Here is a 22,740-nt window from a genome sequence, read left to right on the forward strand (position 1 = left end):
AACATTACTTAGAGATTGGCATTAGCCTGTTATGCACACGCCCGGGCTGAGCGGCGTGTGCGTGTGATTGTAGTGATTCCACTGGACCATGAACCGGAGAGTGCCTGGAGGGGCGTGACTAAGTATCTGGCCGATCCGACCAAGATGGCACGACGGCATACGACGCCAGTGCACCAGGGAGAAACCGGGCAGAGGGACCAGGTGCTACTCCAGGTCAAACTCCGGACACGGGGGTTGACCCACACAGGGATTACTGGATCAGGCTGGTTAGGCTGGCGCACAGACTGGAGGGTATAGGCAGGCACGACTGGTATGCAGGCAGGCGGGTAAAGGCAAGCGCAGCTAGAGTGCAGACAGGGAGGCACTAGCAGGTAGGAACACAGGCGGGATAGGACCCAGTACACACTGGGACTCAGGAACAATACAGGTAGAGGGGTACAGGCAAGCACAGCAGAGAGGGAACGCCCGAAGCGGTGGGCAAGAACAGAGCAGGACGGGGCTGCAGGAGCAGCGAGCAAGAACAGAGCAGGACGGGGCTGCAGGAGCAGCGAGCACAAGCAGGGCAGGACAGGACTGCCGGAGCAGCGGGCAGAAGCAGGGCAGGACAGGACTGCCGGAGCAGCGGGCAGAAGCAGGGCAGGACAGGACTGCCGGAGCAGCGGGCAGAAGCAGGGCAGGACAGGACTGCCGGAGCAGCGGGCAGAAGCAGGGCAGGACAGGACTGCCGGAGCAGCGGGCAGAAGCAGGGCAGGACAGGACTGCCGGAGCAGCGGGCAGAAGCAGGGCAGGACAGGACTGCCGGAGCAGCGGGCAGAAGCAGGGCAGGACAGGACTGCCGGAGCAGCGGGCAGAAGCAGGGCAGGACAGGACTGCCGGAGCAGCGGGCAGAAGCAGGGCAGGACAGGACTGCCAGAGCAGCGGGCAGAAGCAGGGCAGGACAGGACTGCCGGAGCAGCGGGCAGAGGAGTCAGAGCAGGCTAGGCTGAGTAGGGGGGACAGGGCTCTGTTCACACGGAACAGACAGGAAGGGAAAGGCAGAGCCAGACACCCACAGGGTACTTGCAGTGAAGTAGCGAGTGGACCACAAACTCACAAACGGGAGTACAGAGACAACAAGCAGGAGTTAGGTACGAGTTCAGACTCTGCAGAAAAAGGAAGGGAACGGACATAGAGGAAAAACAGGTAAAGGATAGGAGAGAGTTCAGACTGGAACTGAGTGTACGGAGGAGACCGACACTGCAGCGGGATACAGGAGCGGGTCTGGGAATACGGCCCCCAGAGAGGCAGGATGAACAGGCAAGGAGCGTGTACAGACAGGACAGACAAGATACAGGAGCGGGTCTAGGGAATCGGCCCCTAGAAGGCAGGAGGAACAGGCTAGGAGCGTGTTCAGACAGGTCAGACAAGATACAGGAACAGGTCTAGGTAATCAGCCCCTAGAAGGCAGGAGGAACAGGCTAGGAGCGTGTTCAGACAGGCCTGGAAATACAGCCTCCAGGATAGGCAGACAAGAGAACACAGAACAGGACCTGGCACCTTCAGAGTGCAAGCACACACTGAAAGAAACACTATGCTCAGGCAGGGATAGATGGCGCAGCTGAGCTATGTACCAGGTGACAGACAGCAATAGGCTGAGGACGCACAAGGGGTGTGACCCACAGCAGGTACAAAAAGCAGGAAGTGATCGGGTGCCGCCCTTAAGCAGCAGAAACAGACACAAACAGACAGCATGGAGGGAAGCCAGAGAGACATTCTGGACAGGAGATCAAGTGCGCGCTCTTGCACAGTGGGAGATGGACCACCATGCAAGGACGCCGCCAGGTATGTTACATAGCCCCTTATACTCTCTCCCTCTGTACAGTGTTTCTCTACAACAGGCTAATGGAACATTACTTAGAGATTGGCATTAGCCCCTTATACTCTCTCCCTCTGTACAGTGTTTCTCTACAACAGGCTAATGGAACATTACTTACAGATGGGCATTAGCCTCTTATACCCTCTCCCTCTGTACAGTGTTTCTCTACAACAGGCTAATGGAACATTACTTACAGATGGGCATTAGCCCCTTATACTCTCTCCCTCTGTACAGTGTTTCTCTACAGCAGGCTAATGGAACATTACTTACAGATGGGCATTAGCCCCTTATACTTTCTCCCTCTGTACAGTGTTTCTCTACAACAGGCTAATGGAACATTACTTAGAGATGGGTATTAGCCTCTTATACCCTCTCCCTCTGTACAGTGTTTCTCTACAACAGGCTAATGGAACATTACTTAGAGATGGGCATTAGCTTCTTATACCCTGTCCCTCTGTACAGTGTTTCTCTACAACAGGCTAATGGAACATTACTTAGAGATGGGCATTAGCCCCTTATACTCTCTCCCTCTGTACAGTGTTTCTCTACAACAGGCTAATGGAACATTACTTAGAGATGGGCATTAGCCCCTTATACTTTCTCCCTCTGTACAGTGTTTCTCTACAACAGGCTTATGGAACATTACTTAGAGATGGGCATTAGCCCCTTATACTCTCTCCCTCTGTACAGTGTTTCTCTACAACAAGCTAATGGAACATTACTTAGAGATGGGTATTAGCCTCTTATACCCTCTCCCTCTGTACAGTGTTTCTCTACAACAGGCTAATGGAACATTACTTAGAGATGGGCATTAGCTTCTTATACCCTGTCCCTCTGTACAGTGTTTCTCTACAACAGGCTAATGGAACATTACTTAGAGATTGGCATTAGCCCCTTATACTCTCTCCCTCTGTACAGCGTTTCTCTACAACAGGCTAATGGAACATTACTTAGAGATGGGCATTAGCACCTTATACTCTCTCCCTCTATACAGTGTTTCTCTACAACAGGCTAATGGAACATTACTTAGAGATCGGCATTAGCCCCTTATACTCTCTCCCTCTGTACAGTGTTTCTATACAACAGGCTAATGGAACATTACTTAGAGATGGGCATTAGCCCCTTATACTCCCTCCCTCTGTACAGTGTTTCTCTACAACAGGCTATTGGAACATTACTTAGAGATGGGCATTAGCCCCTTATACTCTCTCCCTCTGTACAGTGTTTCTCTACAACAGGCTTATGGAACATTACTTAGAGATGGGCATTAGCCCCTTATACTCTCTCCCTCTGTACAGTGTTTCTCTACAACAGGCTAATGGAACATTACTTAGAGATGGGTATTAGCCTCTTATACCCTCTCCCTCTGTACAGTGTTTCTCTACAACAGGCTAATGGAACATTACTTAGAGATGGGCATTAGCTTCTTATACCCTGTCCCTCTGTACAGTGTTTCTCTACAACAGGCTAATGGAACATTACTTAGAGATTTGCATTAGCCCCTTATACCCTCTCCCTCTGTACAGTGTCTATCTACAACAGGCTAATGGCACATTACTTAGAGATGGGCATTAGCCCCTTATACTCTCTCCCTCTGTACAGTGTTTCCCTACAACAGGCTAATGGAACATTACTTAGAGATGGGCATTAGCCCCTTATACTCTCTCCCTCTGTACAGTGTTTCTCTACAACAGGCTAATGGAACATTACTTTGAGATGGGCATTAGCCCCTTATACTCTCTCCTTCTGTACAGTGTTTCTCTACAACAGGCTAATGGAACATTACTTACAGATGGGCATTAGCCCCTAATACTCTCTCCATCTGTACAGTGTTTCCCTACAACAGGCTAATGGAACATTACTTAGAGATGGGCATTAGACCCTTATACCCTCTCCCTCTGTACAGTGTTTCTATACAACAGGCTAATGGAACATTACTTAGAGATGGGCATTACCACTTACACCCTCTCCCTCTGTACAGTGTTTCTCTACAACAGGCTAATGCAACATTACTTAGAAATTGGCATTAGCCCCTGATACTCTCTCCCTCTGTACAGTGTTTCTCTACAACAGGCTAATGGAACATTACTTAGACATGGGCATTAGCCCCTTATACTCTCTCCATCTGTACAGTGTTTCCCTACAACAGGCTAATGGAACATTACTTACAGATGGGCATTAGCCCCTTATACTCTCTCCCTCTGTACAGTGTTTCTCTACAACAGGCTAATGGAACATTACTTAGAGATGGGCATTAGCCCCTTATACTCTCTCCCTCTGTACAGTGTTTCTCTACAACAGGCTTATGGAACATTACTTAGAGATGGGCATTAGCCCCTTATAATCTCTCCCTCTGTACAGTGTTTCTCTACAACAGGCTAATGGAACATTACTTAGAGATGGGTATTAGCCTCTTATACCCTCTCCCTCTGTACAGTGTTTCTCTACAACAGGCTAATGGAACATTACTTAGAGATGGGCATTAGCTTCTTATACCCTGTCCCTCTGTACAGTGTTTCTCTACAACAGGCTTATGGAACATTACTTAGAGATGGGCATTAGCCCCTTATACTCTCTCCCTCTGTACAGTGTTTCTCTACAACAGGCTAATGGAACATTACTTAGAGATTGGCATTAGCCCATTATACTCTCTCCCTCTGTACAGTGTTTCTCTACAACAGGCTAATGGAACATTACTTAGAGATTGGCATTAGCCCCTTATACTCTCTCTCTCTGTACAGCGTTTCTCTACAACAGGCTAATGGAACATTACTTAGAGATGGGCATTAGCACCTTATACTCTCTCCCTCTGTACAGTGTTTCTCTACAACAGGCTAATGGAATATTACTTGGAGATGGGCATTAGCCCCTCATACCCTCTCCCTCTGTACAGTGTTTCTCTACAACAGGCTAATGGAACATTACTTAGAGATGGGCATTAGCCCCTTATACTCTCTCCCTCTGTACAGTATTTCTCTACAACAGGCTAATGGAACATTACTTAGAGATGGGCATTAGCACCTTATACCCTCTCCCTCTGTACAGTGTTTCTCTACAACAGGCTAATGGAACATTACTTGGAGATGGGCATTAGCCCCTCATACCCTCTCCCTCTGTACAGTGTTTCTATACAACAGGCTAATGGAACATTACTTAGAGAAGGGCAATAGCCCCTTATACACTCTCCATCTGTACAGTGTCTTTCTACAACAGGCTAATGGAACATTACTTAGAGATTGGCATTAGCCTCTTAAACTCTCTCCCTCTGTACAGTATTTCTCTACAACAGGCTAATGGAACATTACTTAGAGATGGGCATTAGCCCCTTATACTCTCTCCCTATGTACAGTGTTTCTCTACAACAGGCTAATGGAACATTACTTAGAGATTGGCATTAGCCCCTTATACTCTCTCCCTCTGGACAGTGTTTCTCTACAACAGGCTAATGGAACATTACTTAGAGATTGGCATTAGCCCCTTATACTCTCTCCCTCTGTACAGTGTTTCTCTACAACAGGCTAATGGAACATTACTTACAGATGGGCATTAGCCCCTTATACTCTCCCCCTCTGTACAGTGTTTCTCTACAACAGGCTAATGGAACATTACTTACAGATGGGCATTAGCCTCTTATACCCTCTCCCTCTGTACAGTGTTTCTCTACAACAGGCTAACGGAACATTACTTACAGATGGGCATTAGCCCCTTATACTCTCTCCCTCTGTACAGTGTTTCTCTACAGCAGGCTAATGGAACATTACTTACAGATGGGCATTAGCCCCTTATACTTTCTCCCTCTGTACAGTGTTTCTCTACAACAGGCTAATGGAACATTACTTAGAGATGGGTATTAGCCTCTTATACCCTCTCCCTCTGTACAGTGTTTCTCTACAACAGGCTAATGGAACATTACTTAGAGATGGGCATTAGCTTCTTATACCCTGTCCCTCTGTACAGTGTTTCTCTACAACAGGCTAATGGAACATTACTTAGAGATGGGCATTAGCCCCTTATACTCTCTCCCTCTGTACAGTGTTTCTCTACAACAGGCTAATGGAACATTACTTAGAGATGGGCATTAGCCCCTTATACTCTCTCCCTCTGTACAGTGTTTCTCTACAACAGGCTTATGGAACATTACTTAGAGATGGGCATTAGCCCCTTATACTCTCTCCCTCTGTACAGTGTTTCTCTACAACAGGCTAATGGAACATTACTTAGAGATGGGTATTAGCCTCTTATACCCTCTCCCTCTGTACAGTGTTTCTCTACAACAGGCTAATGGAACATTACTTAGAGATGGGCATTAGCTTCTTATACCCTGTCCCTCTGTACAGTGTTTCTCTACAACAGGCTTATGGAACATTACTTGGAGATGGGCATTAGCCCCTTATACTCTCTCCCTCTGTACAGTGTTTCTCTACAACAGGCTAATGGAACATTACTTAGAGATTGGCATTAGCCCCTTATACTCTCTCCCTCTGTACAGCGTTTCTCTACAACAGGCTAATGGAACATTACTTTGAGATGGGCATTAGCACCTTATACTCTCTCCCTCTGTACAGTGTTTCTCTACAACAGGCTAATGGAACATTACTTAGAGATTGGCATTAGCCCCTTATACTCTCTCCCTCTGTACAGTGTTTCTCTACAACAGGCTAATGGAACATTACTTAGAGATTGGCATTAGCCCCTTATACTCTCTCCCTCTGTACAGTGTTTCTCTACAACAGGCTAATGGAACATTACTTACAGATGGGCATTAGCCTCTTATACCCTCTCCCTCTGTACAGTGTTTCTCTACAACAGGCTAATGGAACATTACTTACAGATGGTCATTAGCCCCTTATACTCTCTCCCTCTGTACAGTGTTTCTCTACAGCAGGCTAATGGAACATTACTTACAGATGGGCATTAGCCCCTTATACTTTCTCCCTCTGTACAGTGTTTCTCTACAACAGGCTAATGGAACATTACTTAGAGATGGGTATTAGCCTCTTATACCCTCTCCCTCTGTACAGTGTTTCTCTACAACAGGCTAATGGAACATTACTTAGAGATGGGCATTAGCTTCTTATACCCTGTCCCTCTGTACAGTGTTTCTCTACAACAGGCTAATGGAACATTACTTAGAGATGGGCATTAGCCCCTTATACTCTCTCCCTCTGTACAGTGTTTCTCTACAACAGGCTAATGGAACATTACTTAGAGATGGGCATTAGCCCCTTATACTCTCTCCCTCTGTACAGTGTTTCTCTACAACAGGCTTATGGAACATTACTTAGAGATGGGCATTAGCCCCTTATACTCTCTCCCTCTGTACAGTGTTTCTCTACAACAGGCTAATGGAACATTACTTAGAGATGGGTATTAGCCTCTTATACCCTCTCCCTCTGTACAGTGTTTCTCTACAACAGGCTAATGGAACATTACTTAGAGATGGGCATTAGCTTCTTATACCCTGTCCCTCTGTACAGTGTTTCTCTACAACAGGCTTATGGAACATTACTTAGAGATGGGCATTAGCCCCTTATACTCTCTCCCTCTGTACAGTGTTTCTCTACAACAGGCTAATGGAACATTACTTAGAGATTGGCATTAGCCCCTTATACTCTCTCCCTCTGTACAGCGTTTCTTAACAACAGGCTAATGGAACATTACTTAGAGATGGGCATTAGCACCTTATACTCTCTCTCTCTGTACAGTGTTTCTCTACAACAGGCTAATGGAACATTACATAGAGATGGGCATTAGCCCCTTATACTCTCTCCCTCTGTACAGTATTTCTCTACAACAGGCTAATGGAACATTACTTAGAGATGGGCATTAGCACCTTATACCCTCTCCCTCTGTACAGTGTTTCTCTACTACAGGCTAATGGAACATTACTTGGAGATGGGCATTAGCCCCTCATACCCTCTCCCTCTGTACAGTGTTTCTATACAACAGGCTAATGGAACAATACTTAGAGAAGGGCAATAGCCCCTTATACTCTCTCCATCTGTACAGTGTCTTTCTACAACAGGCTAATGGAACATTACTTAGTGATTGGCATTAGCCTCTTATACTCTCTCCCTCTGTACAGTATTTCTCTACAACAGGCTAATTGAACATTACTTAGAGATGGGCATTAGCCCCTTATACTCTCTCCCTATGTACAGTGTTTCTCTACAACAGGCTAATGGAACATTACTTAGAGATTGGCATTAGCCCCTTATACTCTCTCCCTCTGTACAGTGTTTCTCTACAACAGGCTAATGGAACATTACTTAGAGATTGGCATTAGCCCCTTATACTCTCTCCCTCTGTACAGTGTTTCTCTACAACAGGCTAATGGAACATTACTTAGAGATTGGCATTAGCCTTTTATACTCTCTCCCTCTGTACAGTATTTCTCTACAACAGGCTAATGGAACATTACTTACAGATGGGCATTAGCCTCTTATACCCTCTCCCTCTGTACAGTGTTTCTCTACAACAGGCTAAGAGAACATTACTTACAGATGGGCATTAGCCCCTTATACTCTCTCCCTCTGTACAGTGTTTCTCTACAGCAGGCTAATGGAACATTACTTACAGATGGGCATTAGCCCCTTATACTATCTCCCTCTGTACAGTGTTTCCCTACAATAGGCTAATGGAACATTACTTAGAGATGGGCATTAGCCCCTTATACTCTCTCCCTCTGAACAGTGTTTCTATACAACAGGCTAATAGAACATTACTTAGAGATGGGCATTAGCCCCTTATACTCTCGCCCTCTGTCCAGTGTTTCTATAAAACAGGCTAATGGAACATTACTTAGAGATGCGCATTAGCCCCTTATACTCTCTCCCTCTGTACAGTGTTTCTCTACAACAGGCTTATGGAACATTACTTAGAGATGGGCATTAGCCCCTTATACTCTCTCCCTCTGTACAGTGTTTCTCTACAACAGGCTAATGGAACATTACTTAGAGATGGGTATTAGCCTCTTATACCCTCTCCCTCTGTACAGTGTTTCTCTACAACAGGCTAATGGAACATTACTTAGAGATGGGCATTAGCGTCTTATACCCTGTCCCTCTGTACAGTGTTTCTCTACAACAGGCTAATGGAACATTACTTAGAGATGGGCATTAGCCCCTTATACTCTCTCCCTCTGTACAGTGTTTCTCTACAACAGGCTAATGGAACATTACTTAGAGATGGGCATTAGCCCCTTATACTCTCTCCCTCTGTACAGTGTTTCTCTACAACAGGCAAATGGAACATTACTTACAGATGGGCATTAGCCTCTTAAACTCTCTCCCTCTGTACAGTGTTTCTCTACAACAGGCTAATGGAACATTACTTAGAGATGGGCATTAGCCTCTTATGCCCTCTCCCTCTGTACAGTGTTTCTCTACAACAGGCAAATGGAACATTACTTAGAGATGGGCATTAGCCCCTTATACTCTCTCCCTCTATACAGTGTTTCTCTACAACAGGCTAATGGAACACTACTTAGAGATCGGCATTAGCCCCTTATACTCTCTCCCTCTGTACAGTGTTTCTATACAACAGGCTATTGGAACATTACTTAGAGATGGGCATTAGCCCCTTATACTCCCTCCCTCTGTACAGTGTTTCTCTACAACAGGCTAATGGAACATTACTTAGAGATGGGCATTAGCCCCTTATACTCTCTCCCTCTGTACAGAGTTTCTCTACAACAGGCTTATGGAACATTACTTACAGATGGGCATTAGCCCCTTATACTCTCTCCCTCTGTACAGTGTTTCTCTACAACAGGCTAATGGAACATTACTTTGAGATGGGTATTAGCCCCTCATACTCTCTCCCTCTGTACAGTGTTTCTCTACAACAGGCTAATGGAACATTACCTACAGATGGGCATTAGCCCCTTATACTCTCTCCATCTGTACAGTGTTTCCCTACAACAGGCTAATGGAACATTACTTAGAGATGGGCATTAGACCCTTATACCCTCTCCCTCTGTACAGTGTTTCTATACAACAGGCTAATGGAACATTACTTAGAACTGGGCATTAGCCACTTATACCCTCTCCCTCTGTACAGTGTTTCTCTACAACAGGCTAATGCAACATTACTTAGAAATTGGCATTAGCCCCTGATACTCTCTCCCTCTGTACAGTGTTTCTCTACAACAGGCTAATGGAACATTACTTAGAGATGGGCATTAGCCCCTTATACTCTCTCCATCTGTACAGTGTTTCCCTACAACAGGCTAATGGAACATTACTTACAGATGGGCATAAGCCCCTTATACTCTCTCCCTCTGTACAGTGTTTCTCTACAACAGGCTAATGGAACATTACTTAGAGATGGGCATTAGCCCCTTATACTCTCTGCCTCTGTACAGTGTTTCTCTACAACAGGCTAATGGAACATTACTTAGAGATGGGCATTAGCCCCTTATACCTTCTCCCTCTGTACAGTGTTTCTCTACAACAGGCTAATGGAACATTACTTACAGATGGGCATTAGCCCCTTATACTCTCTCACTCTGTACAGTGTTTCTCTACAACAGGCTAATGGAACATTACTTAGAGATGGGCATTAGCCCCTTATACTCTCTCCCTCTGTACAGTGTTTCTCTACAATAGGCTAATGGAACATTACTTAGAGATGGGCATTAGCCCCTTATACTCTCTCCCTCTGTACAGTATTTCTCTACAACAGGCTAATGGAACATTACTTAGAGATGGGCATTAGCACCTTATACCCTCTCCCTCTGTACAGTGTTTCTCTACAACAGGCTAATGGAACATTACTTAGAGATGGGCATTAGCACCTTATACCCTCTCCCTCTGTACAGTGTTTCTCTACAACAGGCTAATAGAACATTACTTACAGATGGGCATTAGCCCCTTATACTCTCTCCCTCTGTACAGTGTTTCTCTACAGCAGGCTAATGGAACATTACTTACAGATGGGCATTAGCCCCTTATACTTTCTCCCTCTGTACAGTGTTTCTCTACCACAGGCTAATGGAACATTACTTAGAGATGGGTATTAGCCTCTTATACCCTCTCCCTCTGTACAGTGTTTCTCTACAACAGGCTTATGGAACATTACTTAGAGATGGGCATTAGCTTCTTATACCCTGTCCCTCTGTACAGTGTTTCTCTACAACAGGCTAATGGAACATTACTTAGAGATGGGCATTAGCCCCTTATACTCTCTCCCTCTGTACAGTGTTTCTCTACAACAGGCTAATGGAACATTACTTAGAGATGGGCATTAGCTCCTTATACTCTCTCCCTCTGTACAGTGTTTCTCTACAACAGGCTTATGGAACATTACTTAGAGATGGGCATTAGCCCCTTATACTCTCTCCCTCTGTACAGTGTTTCTCTACAACAGGCTAATGGAACATTACTTAGAGATGGGTATTAGCCTCTTATACCCTCTCCCTCTGTACAGTGTTTCTCTACAACAGGCTAATGGAACATTACTTAGAGATGGGCATTAGCTTCTCATACCCTGTCCCTCTGTACAGTGTTTCTCTACAACAGGCTTATGGAACATTACTTAGAGATGGGCATTAGCCCCTTATACTCTCTCCCTCTGTACAGTGTTTCTCTACAACAGGCTAATGGAACATTACTTAGAGATTGGCATTAGCCCCTTATACTCTCTCCCTCTGTACAGCGTTTCTCTACAACAGGCTAATGGAACATTACTTAGAGATGGGCATTAGCACCTTATACTCTCTCCCTCTGTACAGTGTTTCTCTACAACAGGCTAATGGAACATTACTTAGCGATTGGCATTAGCCCCTTATACTCTCTCCCTCTGTACAGTGTTTCTCTACAACAGGCTAATGGAACATTACTTAAAGATTGGCATTAGCCCCTTATACTCTCTCCCTCTGTACAGTGTTTCTCTACAACAGGCTAATGGAACATTACTTAGCGATTGGCATTAGCCCCTTATACTCTCTCCCTCTGTACAGTGTTTCTCTACAACAGGCTAATGGAACATTACTTAGAGATGGGCATTAGCCCCTTATACTCTCTCCCTCTGTACAGTGTTTCTCTACAACAGGCTTATGGAACATTACTTAGAGATGGGCATTAGCCCCTTATACTCTCTCCCTCTGTACAGTGTTTCTCTACAACAGGCTAATGGAACATTACTTAGAGATGGGTATTAGCCTCTTATACCCTCTCCCTCTGTACAGTGTTTCTCTACAACAGGCTAATGGAACATTACTTAGAGATGGGCATTAGCTTCTTATACCCTGTCCCTCTGTACAGTGTTTCTCTACAACAGGCTTATGGAACATTACTTGGAGATGGGCATTAGCCCCTTATACTCTCTCCCTCTGTACAGTGTTTCTCTACAACAGGCTAATGGAACATTACTTAGAGATTGGCATTAGCCCCTTATACTCTCTCCCTCTGTACAGCGTTTCTCTACAACAGGCTAATGGAACATTACTTTGAGATGGGCATTAGCACCTTATACTCTCTCCCTCTGTACAGTGTTTCTCTACAACAGGCTAATGGAACATTACTTAGAGATTGGCATTAGCCCCTTATACTCTCTCCCTCTGTACAGTGTTTCTCTACAACAGGCTAATGGAACATTACTTAGAGATTGGCATTAGCCCCTTATACTCTCTCCCTCTGTACAGTGTTTCTCTACAACAGGCTAATGGAACATTACTTACAGATGGGCATTAGCCTCTTATACCCTCTCCCTCTGTACAGTGTTTCTCTACAACAGGCTAATGGAACATTACTTACAGATGGTCATTAGCCCCTTATACTCTCTCCCTCTGTACAGTGTTTCTCTACAGCAGGCTAATGGAACATTACTTACAGATGGGCATTAGCCCCTTATACTTTCTCCCTCTGTACAGTGTTTCTCTACAACAGGCTAATGGAACATTACTTAGAGATGGGTATTAGCCTCTTATACCCTCTCCCTCTGTACAGTGTTTCTCTACAACAGGCTAATGGAACATTACTTAGAGATGGGCATTAGCTTCTTATACCCTGTCCCTCTGTACAGTGTTTCTCTACAACAGGCTAATGGAACATTACTTAGAGATGGGCATTAGCCCCTTATACTCTCTCCCTCTGTACAGTGTTTCTCTACAACAGGCTAATGGAACATTACTTAGAGATGGGCATTAGCCCCTTATACTCTCTCCCTCTGTACAGTGTTTCTCTACAACAGGCTTATGGAACATTACTTAGAGATGGGCATTAGCCCCTTATACTCTCTCCCTCTGTACAGTGTTTCTCTACAACAGGCTAATGGAACATTACTTAGAGATGGGTATTAGCCTCTTATACCCTCTCCCTCTGTACAGTGTTTCTCTACAACAGGCTAATGGAACATTACTTAGAGATGGGCATTAGCTTCTTATACCCTGTCCCTCTGTACAGTGTTTCTCTACAACAGGCTTATGGAACATTACTTAGAGATGGGCATTAGCCCCTTATACTCTCTCCCTCTGTACAGTGTTTCTCTACAACAGGCTAATGGAACATTACTTAGAGATTGGCATTAGCCCCTTATACTCTCTCCCTCTGTACAGCGTTTCTTAACAACAGGCTAATGGAACATTACTTAGAGATGGGCATTAGCACCTTATACTCTCTCTCTCTGTACAGTGTTTCTCTACAACAGGCTAATGGAACATTACATAGAGATGGGCATTAGCCCCTTATACTCTCTCCCTCTGTACAGTATTTCTCTACAACAGGCTAATGGAACATTACTTAGAGATGGGCATTAGCACCTTATACCCTCTCCCTCTGTACAGTGTTTCTCTACTACAGGCTAATGGAACATTACTTGGAGATGGGCATTAGCCCCTCATACCCTCTCCCTCTGTACAGTGTTTCTATACAACAGGCTAATGGAACAATACTTAGAGAAGGGCAATAGCCCCTTATACTCTCTCCATCTGTACAGTGTCTTTCTACAACAGGCTAATGGAACATTACTTAGTGATTGGCATTAGCCTCTTATACTCTCTCCCTCTGTACAGTATTTCTCTACAACAGGCTAATTGAACATTACTTAGAGATGGGCATTAGCCCCTTATACTCTCTCCCTATGTACAGTGTTTCTCTACAACAGGCTAATGGAACATTACTTAGAGATTGGCATTAGCCCCTTATACTCTCTCCCTCTGTACAGTGTTTCTCTACAACAGGCTAATGGAACATTACTTAGAGATTGGCATTAGCCCCTTATACTCTCTCCCTCTGTACAGTGTTTCTCTACAACAGGCTAATGGAACATTACTTAGAGATTGGCATTAGCCTTTTATACTCTCTCCCTCTGTACAGTATTTCTCTACAACAGGCTAATGGAACATTACTTACAGATGGGCATTAGCCTCTTATACCCTCTCCCTCTGTACAGTGTTTCTCTACAACAGGCTAAGAGAACATTACTTACAGATGGGCATTAGCCCCTTATACTCTCTCCCTCTGTACAGTGTTTCTCTACAGCAGGCTAATGGAACATTACTTACAGATGGGCATTAGCCCCTTATACTATCTCCCTCTGTACAGTGTTTCCCTACAATAGGCTAATGGAACATTACTTAGAGATGGGCATTAGCCCCTTATACTCTCTCCCTCTGAACAGTGTTTCTATACAACAGGCTAATAGAACATTACTTAGAGATGGGCATTAGCCCCTTATACTCTCGCCCTCTGTCCAGTGTTTCTATAAAACAGGCTAATGGAACATTACTTAGAGATGCGCATTAGCCCCTTATACTCTCTCCCTCTGTACAGTGTTTCTCTACAACAGGCTTATGGAACATTACTTAGAGATGGGCATTAGCCCCTTATACTCTCTCCCTCTGTACAGTGTTTCTCTACAACAGGCTAATGGAACATTACTTAGAGATGGGTATTAGCCTCTTATACCCTCTCCCTCTGTACAGTGTTTCTCTACAACAGGCTAATGGAACATTACTTAGAGATGGGCATTAGCGTCTTATACCCTGTCCCTCTGTACAGTGTTTCTCTACAACAGGCTAATGGAACATTACTTAGAGATGGGCATTAGCCCCTTATACTCTCTCCCTCTGTACAGTGTTTCTCTACAACAGGCTAATGGAACATTACTTAGAGATGGGCATTAGCCCCTTATACTCTCTCCCTCTGTACAGTGTTTCTCTACAACAGGCAAATGGAACATTACTTACAGATGGGCATTAGCCTCTTAAACTCTCTCCCTCTGTACAGTGTTTCTCTACAACAGGCTAATGGAACATTACTTAGAGATGGGCATTAGCCTCTTATGCCCTCTCCCTCTGTACAGTGTTTCTCTACAACAGGCAAATGGAACATTACTTAGAGATGGGCATTAGCCCCTTATACTCTCTCCCTCTATACAGTGTTTCTCTACAACAGGCTAATGGAACACTACTTAGAGATCGGCATTAGCCCCTTATACTCTCTCCCTCTGTACAGTGTTTCTATACAACAGGCTATTGGAACATTACTTAGAGATGGGCATTAGCCCCTTATACTCCCTCCCTCTGTACAGTGTTTCTCTACAACAGGCTAATGGAACATTACTTAGAGATGGGCATTAGCCCCTTATACTCTCTCCCTCTGTACAGAGTTTCTCTACAACAGGCTTATGGAACATTACTTACAGATGGGCATTAGCCCCTTATACTCTCTCCCTCTGTACAGTGTTTCTCTACAACAGGCTAATGGAACATTACTTTGAGATGGGTATTAGCCCCTCATACTCTCTCCCTCTGTACAGTGTTTCTCTACAACAGGCTAATGGAACATTACCTACAGATGGGCATTAGCCCCTTATACTCTCTCCATCTGTACAGTGTTTCCCTACAACAGGCTAATGGAACATTACTTAGAGATGGGCATTAGACCCTTATACCCTCTCCCTCTGTACAGTGTTTCTATACAACAGGCTAATGGAACATTACTTAGAACTGGGCATTAGCCACTTATACCCTCTCCCTCTGTACAGTGTTTCTCTACAACAGGCTAATGCAACATTACTTAGAAATTGGCATTAGCCCCTGATACTCTCTCCCTCTGTACAGTGTTTCTCTACAACAGGCTAATGGAACATTACTTAGAGATGGGCATTAGCCCCTTATACTCTCTCCATCTGTACAGTGTTTCCCTACAACAGGCTAATGGAACATTACTTACAGATGGGCATAAGCCCCTTATACTCTCTCCCTCTGTACAGTGTTTCTCTACAACAGGCTAATGGAACATTACTTAGAGATGGGCATTAGCCCCTTATACTCTCTGCCTCTGTACAGTGTTTCTCTACAACAGGCTAATGGAACATTACTTAGAGATGGGCATTAGCCCCTTATACCTTCTCCCTCTGTACAGTGTTTCTCTACAACAGGCTAATGGAACATTACTTACAGATGGGCATTAGCCCCTTATACTCTCTCACTCTGTACAGTGTTTCTCTACAACAGGCTAATGGAACATTACTTAGAGATGGGCATTAGCCCCTTATACTCTCTCCCTCTGTACAGTGTTTCTCTACAATAGGCTAATGGAACATTACTTAGAGATGGGCATTAGCCCCTTATACTCTCTCCCTCTGTACAGTATTTCTCTACAACAGGCTAATGGAACATTACTTAGAGATGGGCATTAGCACCTTATACCCTCTCCCTCTGTACAGTGTTTCTCTACAACAGGCTAATGGAACATTACTTAGAGATGGGCATTAGCACCTTATACCCTCTCCCTCTGTACAGTGTTTCTCTACAACAGGCTAATAGAACATTACTTACAGATGGGCATTAGCCCCTTATACTCTCTCCCTCTGTACAGTGTTTCTCTACAGCAGGCTAATGGAACATTACTTACAGATGGGCATTAGCCCCTTATACTTTCTCCCTCTGTACAGTGTTTCTCTACCACAGGCTAATGGAACATTACTTAGAGATGGGTATTAGCCTCTTATACCCTCTCCCTCTGTACAGTGTTTCTCTACAACAGGCTAATGGAACATTACTTAGAGATGGGCATTAGCTTCTTATACCCTGTCCCTCTGTACAGTGTTTCTCTACAACAGGCTAATGGAACATTACTTAGAGATGGGCATTAGCCCCTTATACTCTCTCCCTCTGTACAGTGTTTCTCTACAACAGGCTAATGGAACATTACTTAGAGATGGGCATTAGCTCCTTATACTCTCTCCCTCTGTACAGTGTTTCTCTACAACAGGCTTATGGAACATTACTTAGAGATGGGCATTAGCCCCTTATACTCTCTCCCTCTGTACAGTGTTTCTCTACAACAGGCTAATGGAACATTACTTAGAGATGGGTATTAGCCTCTTATACCCTCTCCCTCTGTACAGTGTTTCTCTACAACAGGCTAATGGAACATTACTTAGAGATGGGCATTAGCTTCTCATACCCTGTCCCTCTGTACAGTGTTTCTCTACAACAGGCTTATGGAACATTACTTAGAGATGGGCATTAGCCCCTTATACTCTCTCCCTCTGTACAGTGTTTCTCTACAACAGGCTAATGGAACATTACTTAGAGATTGGCATTAGCCCCTTATACTCTCTCCCTCTGTACAGCGTTTCTCTACAACAGGCTAATGGAACATTACTTAGAGATGGGCATTAGCACCTTATACTCTCTCCCTCTGTACAGTGTTTCTCTACAACAGGCTAATGGAACATTACTTAGCGATTGGCATTAGCCCCTTATACTCTCTCCCTCTGTACAGTGTTTCTCTACAACAGGCTAATGGAACATTACTTAAAGATTGGCATTAGCCCCTTATACTCTCTCCCTCTGTACAGTGTTTCTCTACAACAGGCTAATGGAACATTACTTAGCGATTGGCATTAGCCCCTTATACTCTCTCCCTCTGTACAGTGTTTCTCTACAACAGGCTAATGGAACATTACTTAAAGATTGGCATTAGCCCCTTATACTCTCTCCCTCTGTACAGTGTTTCTCTACAACAGGCTAATGGAACATTACTTAGAGATGGGCATTAGCCCCTTATACCTTCTCCCTCTGTACAGTGTTTCTCTACAACAGGCTAATGGAACATTACTTACAGATGGGCATTAGCCCCTTATACTCTCTCACTCTGTACAGTGTTTCTCTACAACAGGCTAATGGAACATTACTTAGAGATGGGCATTAGCCCCTTATACTCTCTCCCTCTGTACAGTGTTTCTCTACAATAGGCTAATGGAACATTACTTAGAGATGGGCATTAGCCCCTTATACTCTCTCCCTCTGTACAGTATTTCTCTACAACAGGCTAATGGAACATTACTTAGAGATGGGCATTAGCACCTTATACCCTCTCCCTCTGTACAGTGTTTCTCTACAACAGGCTAATGGAACATTACTTAGAGATTGGCATTAGCACCTTATACCCTCTCCCTCTGTACAGTGTTTCTCTACAACAGGCTAATAGAACATTACTTACAGATGGGCATTAGCCCCTTATACTCTCTCCCTCTGTACAGTGTTTCTCTACAGCAGGCTAATGGAACATTACTTACAGATGGGCATTAGCCCCTTATACTTTCTCCCTCTGTACAGTGTTTCTCTACAACAGGCTAATGGAACATTACTTAGAGATGGGTATTAGCCTCTTATACCCTCTCCCTCTGTACAGTGTTTCTCTACAACAGGCTAATGGAACATTACTTAGAGATGGGCATTAGCTTCTTATACCCTGTCCCTCTGTACAGTGTTTCTCTACAACAGGCTAATGGAACATTACTTAGAGATGGGCATTAGCCCCTTATACTCTCTCCCTCTGTACAGTGTTTCTCTACAACAGGCTAATGGAACATTACTTAGAGATGGGCATTAGCTCCTTATACTCTCTCCCTCTGTACAGTGTTTCTCTACAACAGGCTTATGGAACATTACTTAGAGATGGGCATTAGCCCCTTATACTCTCTCCCTCTGTACAGTGTTTCTCTACAACAGGCTAATGGAACATTACTTAGAGATGGGTATTAGCCTCTTATACCCTCTCCCTCTGTACAGTGTTTCTCTACAACAGGCTAATGGAACATTACTTAGAGATGGGCATTAGCTTCTTATACCCTGTCCCTCTGTACAGTGTTTCTCTACAACAGGCTTATGGAACATTACTTAGAGATGGGCATTAGCCCCTTATACTCTCTCCCTCTGTACAGTGTTTCTCTACAACAGGCTAATGGAACATTACTTAGAGATTGGCATTAGCCCCTTATACTCTCTCCCTCTGTACAGCGTTTCTCTACAACAGGCTAATGGAACATTACTTAGAGATGGGCATTAGCACCTTATACTCTCTCCCTCTGTACAGTGTTTCTCTACAACAGGCTAATGGAACATTACTTAGCGATTGGCATTAGCCCCTTATACTCTCTCCCTCTGTACAGTGTTTCTCTACAACAGGCTAATGGAACATTACTTAAAGATTGGCATTAGCCCCTTATACTCTCTCCCTCTGTACAGTGTTTCTCTACAACAGGCTAATGGAACATTACTTACAGATGGGCATTAGCCTCTTATACCCTCTCCCTCTGTACAGTGTTTCTCTACAACAGGCTAATGGAACATTACTTACAGATGGGCATTAGCCCCTTATACTCTCTCCCTCTGTACAGTGTTTCTCTACAGCAGGCTAATGGAACATTACTTACAGATGGGCATTAGCCCCTTATACTTTCTCCCTCTGTACAGTGTTTCTCTACAACAGGCTAATGGAACATTACTTAGAGATGGGTATTAGCCTCTTATACCCTCTCCCTCTGTACAGTGTTTCTCTACAACAGGCTAATGGAACATTACTTAGAGATGGGCATTAGCTTCTTATACCCTGTCCCTCTGTACAGTGTTTCTCTACAACAGGCTAATGGAACATTACTTAGAGATGGGCATTAGCCCCTTATACTCTCTCCCTCTGTACAGTGTTTCTCTACAACAGGCTAATGGAACATTACTTAGAGATGGGCATTAGCCCCTTATACTCTCTCCCTCTGTACAGTGTTTCTCAACAACAGGCTAATGGAACATTACTTAGAGATGGGTATTAGCCTCTTATACCCTCTCCCTCTGTACAGTGTTTCTCTACAACAGGCTAATGGAACATTACTTAGAGATGGGCATTAGCTTCTTATACCCTGTCCCTCTGTACAGTGTTTCTCTACAACAGGCTTAAGGAACATTACTTAGAGATGGGCATTAGCCCCTTATACTCTCTCCCTCTGTACAGTGTTTCTCTACAACAGGCTAATGGAACATTACTTAGAGATTGGCATTAGCCCCTTATACTCTCTCCCTCTGTACAGCGTTTCTCTACAACAGGCTAATGGAACATAACTTAGAGATGGGCATTAGCACCTTATACTCTCTCCCTCTGTACAGTGTTTCTCTACAACAGGCTAATGGAACATTACATAGAGATGGGCATTAGCCCCTTATACTCCCTCCCTCTGTACAGTATTTCTCTACAACAGGCTAATGGAACATTACTTAGAGATGGGCATTAGCACCTTATACCCTCTCCCTCTGTACAGTGTTTCTCTACTACAGGCTAATGGAACATTACTTGGAGATGGGCATTAGCCCCTCATACCCTCTCCCTCTGTACAGTGTTTCTATACAACAGGCTAATGGAACAATACTTAGAGAATGGCAATAGCCCCTTATACTCTCTCCATCTGTACAGTGTCTTTCTACAACAGGCTAATGGAACATTACTTAGAGATTGGCATTAGCCTCTTATACTCTCTCCCTCTGTACAGTATTTCTCTACAACAGGCTAATTGAACATTACTTAGAGATGGGCATTAGCCCCTTATACTCTCTCCCTATGTACAGTGTTTCTCTACAACAGGCTAATGGAACATTACTTAGAGATTGGCATTAGCCCCTTATACTCTCTCCCTCTGTACAGTGTTTCTCTACAACAGGCTAATGGAACATTACTTAGAGATTGGCATTAGCCCCTTATACTCTCTCCCTCTGTACAGTGTTTCTCTACAACAGGCTAATGGAACATTACTTAGATATTGGCATTAGCCTTTTATACTCTCTCCCTCTGTACAGTATTTCTCTACAACAGGCTAATGGAACATTACTTACAGATGGGCATTAGCCTCTTATACTCTCTCCCTCTGTACAGTGTTTCTCTACAACAGGCTAATGGAACATTACTTACAGATGGGCATTAGCCCCTTATACTCTCTCCCTCTGTACAGTGTTTCTCTACAGCAGGCTAATGGAACATTACTTACAGATGGGCATTAGCCCCTTATACTATCTCCCTTTGTACAGTGTTTCCCTACAATAGGCTAATGGAACATTACTTAGAGATGGGCATTAGCCCCTTATACTCTCTCCCTCTGAACAGTGTTTCTATACAACAGGCTAATAGAACATTACTTAGAGATGGGCATTAGCCCCTTATACTCTCGCCCTCTGTCCAGTTTTTCTATAAAACAGGCTAATGGAACATTACTTAGAGATGGGCATTAGCCCCTTATACTCTCTCCCTCTGTACAGTGTTTCTCTACAACAGGCTTATGGAACATTACTTAGAGATGGGCATTAGCCCCTTCTACTCTCTCCCTCTGTACAGTGTTTCTCTACAACAGGCTAATGGAACATTACTTAGAGATGGGTATTAGCCTCTTATACCCTCTCCCTCTGTACAGTGTTTCTCTACAACAGGCTAATGGAACATTACTTAGAGATGGGCATTAGCTTCTTATACCCTGTCCCTCTGTACAGTGTTTCTCTACAACAGGCTAATAGAACATTACTTAGAGATGGGCATTAGCCCCTTATACTCTCTCCCTCTGTACAGTGTTTCTCTACAACAGGCTAATGGAACATTACTTAGAGATGGGCATTAGCCCCTTATACTCTCTCCCTCTGTACAGTGTTTCTCTACAATAGGCTAATGGAACATTACTTAGAGATGGGCATTAGCCCCTTATACTCTCTCCCTCTGTACAGTATTTCTCTACAACAGGCTAATGGAACATTACTTAGAGATGGGCATTAGCACCTTATACCCTCTCCCTCTGTACAGTGTTTCTCTACAACAGGCTAATGGAACATTACTTAGAGATGGGCATTAGCACCTTATACCCTCTCCCTCTGTACAGTGTTTCTCTACAACAGGCTAATAGAACATTACTTACAGATGGGCATTAGCCCCTTATACTCTCTCCCTCTGTACAGTGTTTCTCTACAGCAGGCTAATGGAACATTACTTACAGATGGGCATTAGCCCCTTATACTTTCTCCCTCTGTACAGTGTTTCTCTACAACAGGCTAATGGAACATTACTTAGAGATGGGTATTAGCCTCTTATACCCTCTCCCTCTGTACAGTGTTTCTCTACAACAGGCTAATGGAACATTACTTAGAGATGGGCATTAGCTTCTTATACCCTGTCCCTCTGTACAGTGTTTCTCTACAACAGGCTAATGGAACATTACTTAGAGATGGGCATTAGCCCCTTATACTCTCTCCCTCTGTACAGTGTTTCTCTACAACAGGCTAATGGAACATTACTTAGAGATGGGCATTAGCTCCTTATACTCTCTCCCTCTGTACAGTGTTTCTCTACAACAGGCTTATGGAACATTACTTAGAGATGGGCATTAGCCCCTTATACTCTCTCCCTCTGTACAGTGTTTCTCTACAACAGGCTAATGGAACATTACTTAGAGATGGGTATTAGCCTCTTATGCCCTCTCCCTCTGTACAGTGTTTCTCTACAACAGGCTAATGGAACATTACTTAGAGATGGGCATTAGCTTCTTATACCCTGTCCCTCTGTACAGTGTTTCTCTACAACAGGCTTATGGAACATTACTTAGAGATGGGCATTAGCCCCTTA

Source organism: Phyllobates terribilis, unplaced genomic scaffold (genome assembly GCF_046119375.1).
Source record: "Phyllobates terribilis strain yellow unplaced genomic scaffold, ASM4611937v1 Scaffold_351__1_contigs__length_1975267, whole genome shotgun sequence".
NCBI classification, from domain to species: domain Eukaryota; kingdom Metazoa; phylum Chordata; class Amphibia; order Anura; family Dendrobatidae; genus Phyllobates; species Phyllobates terribilis.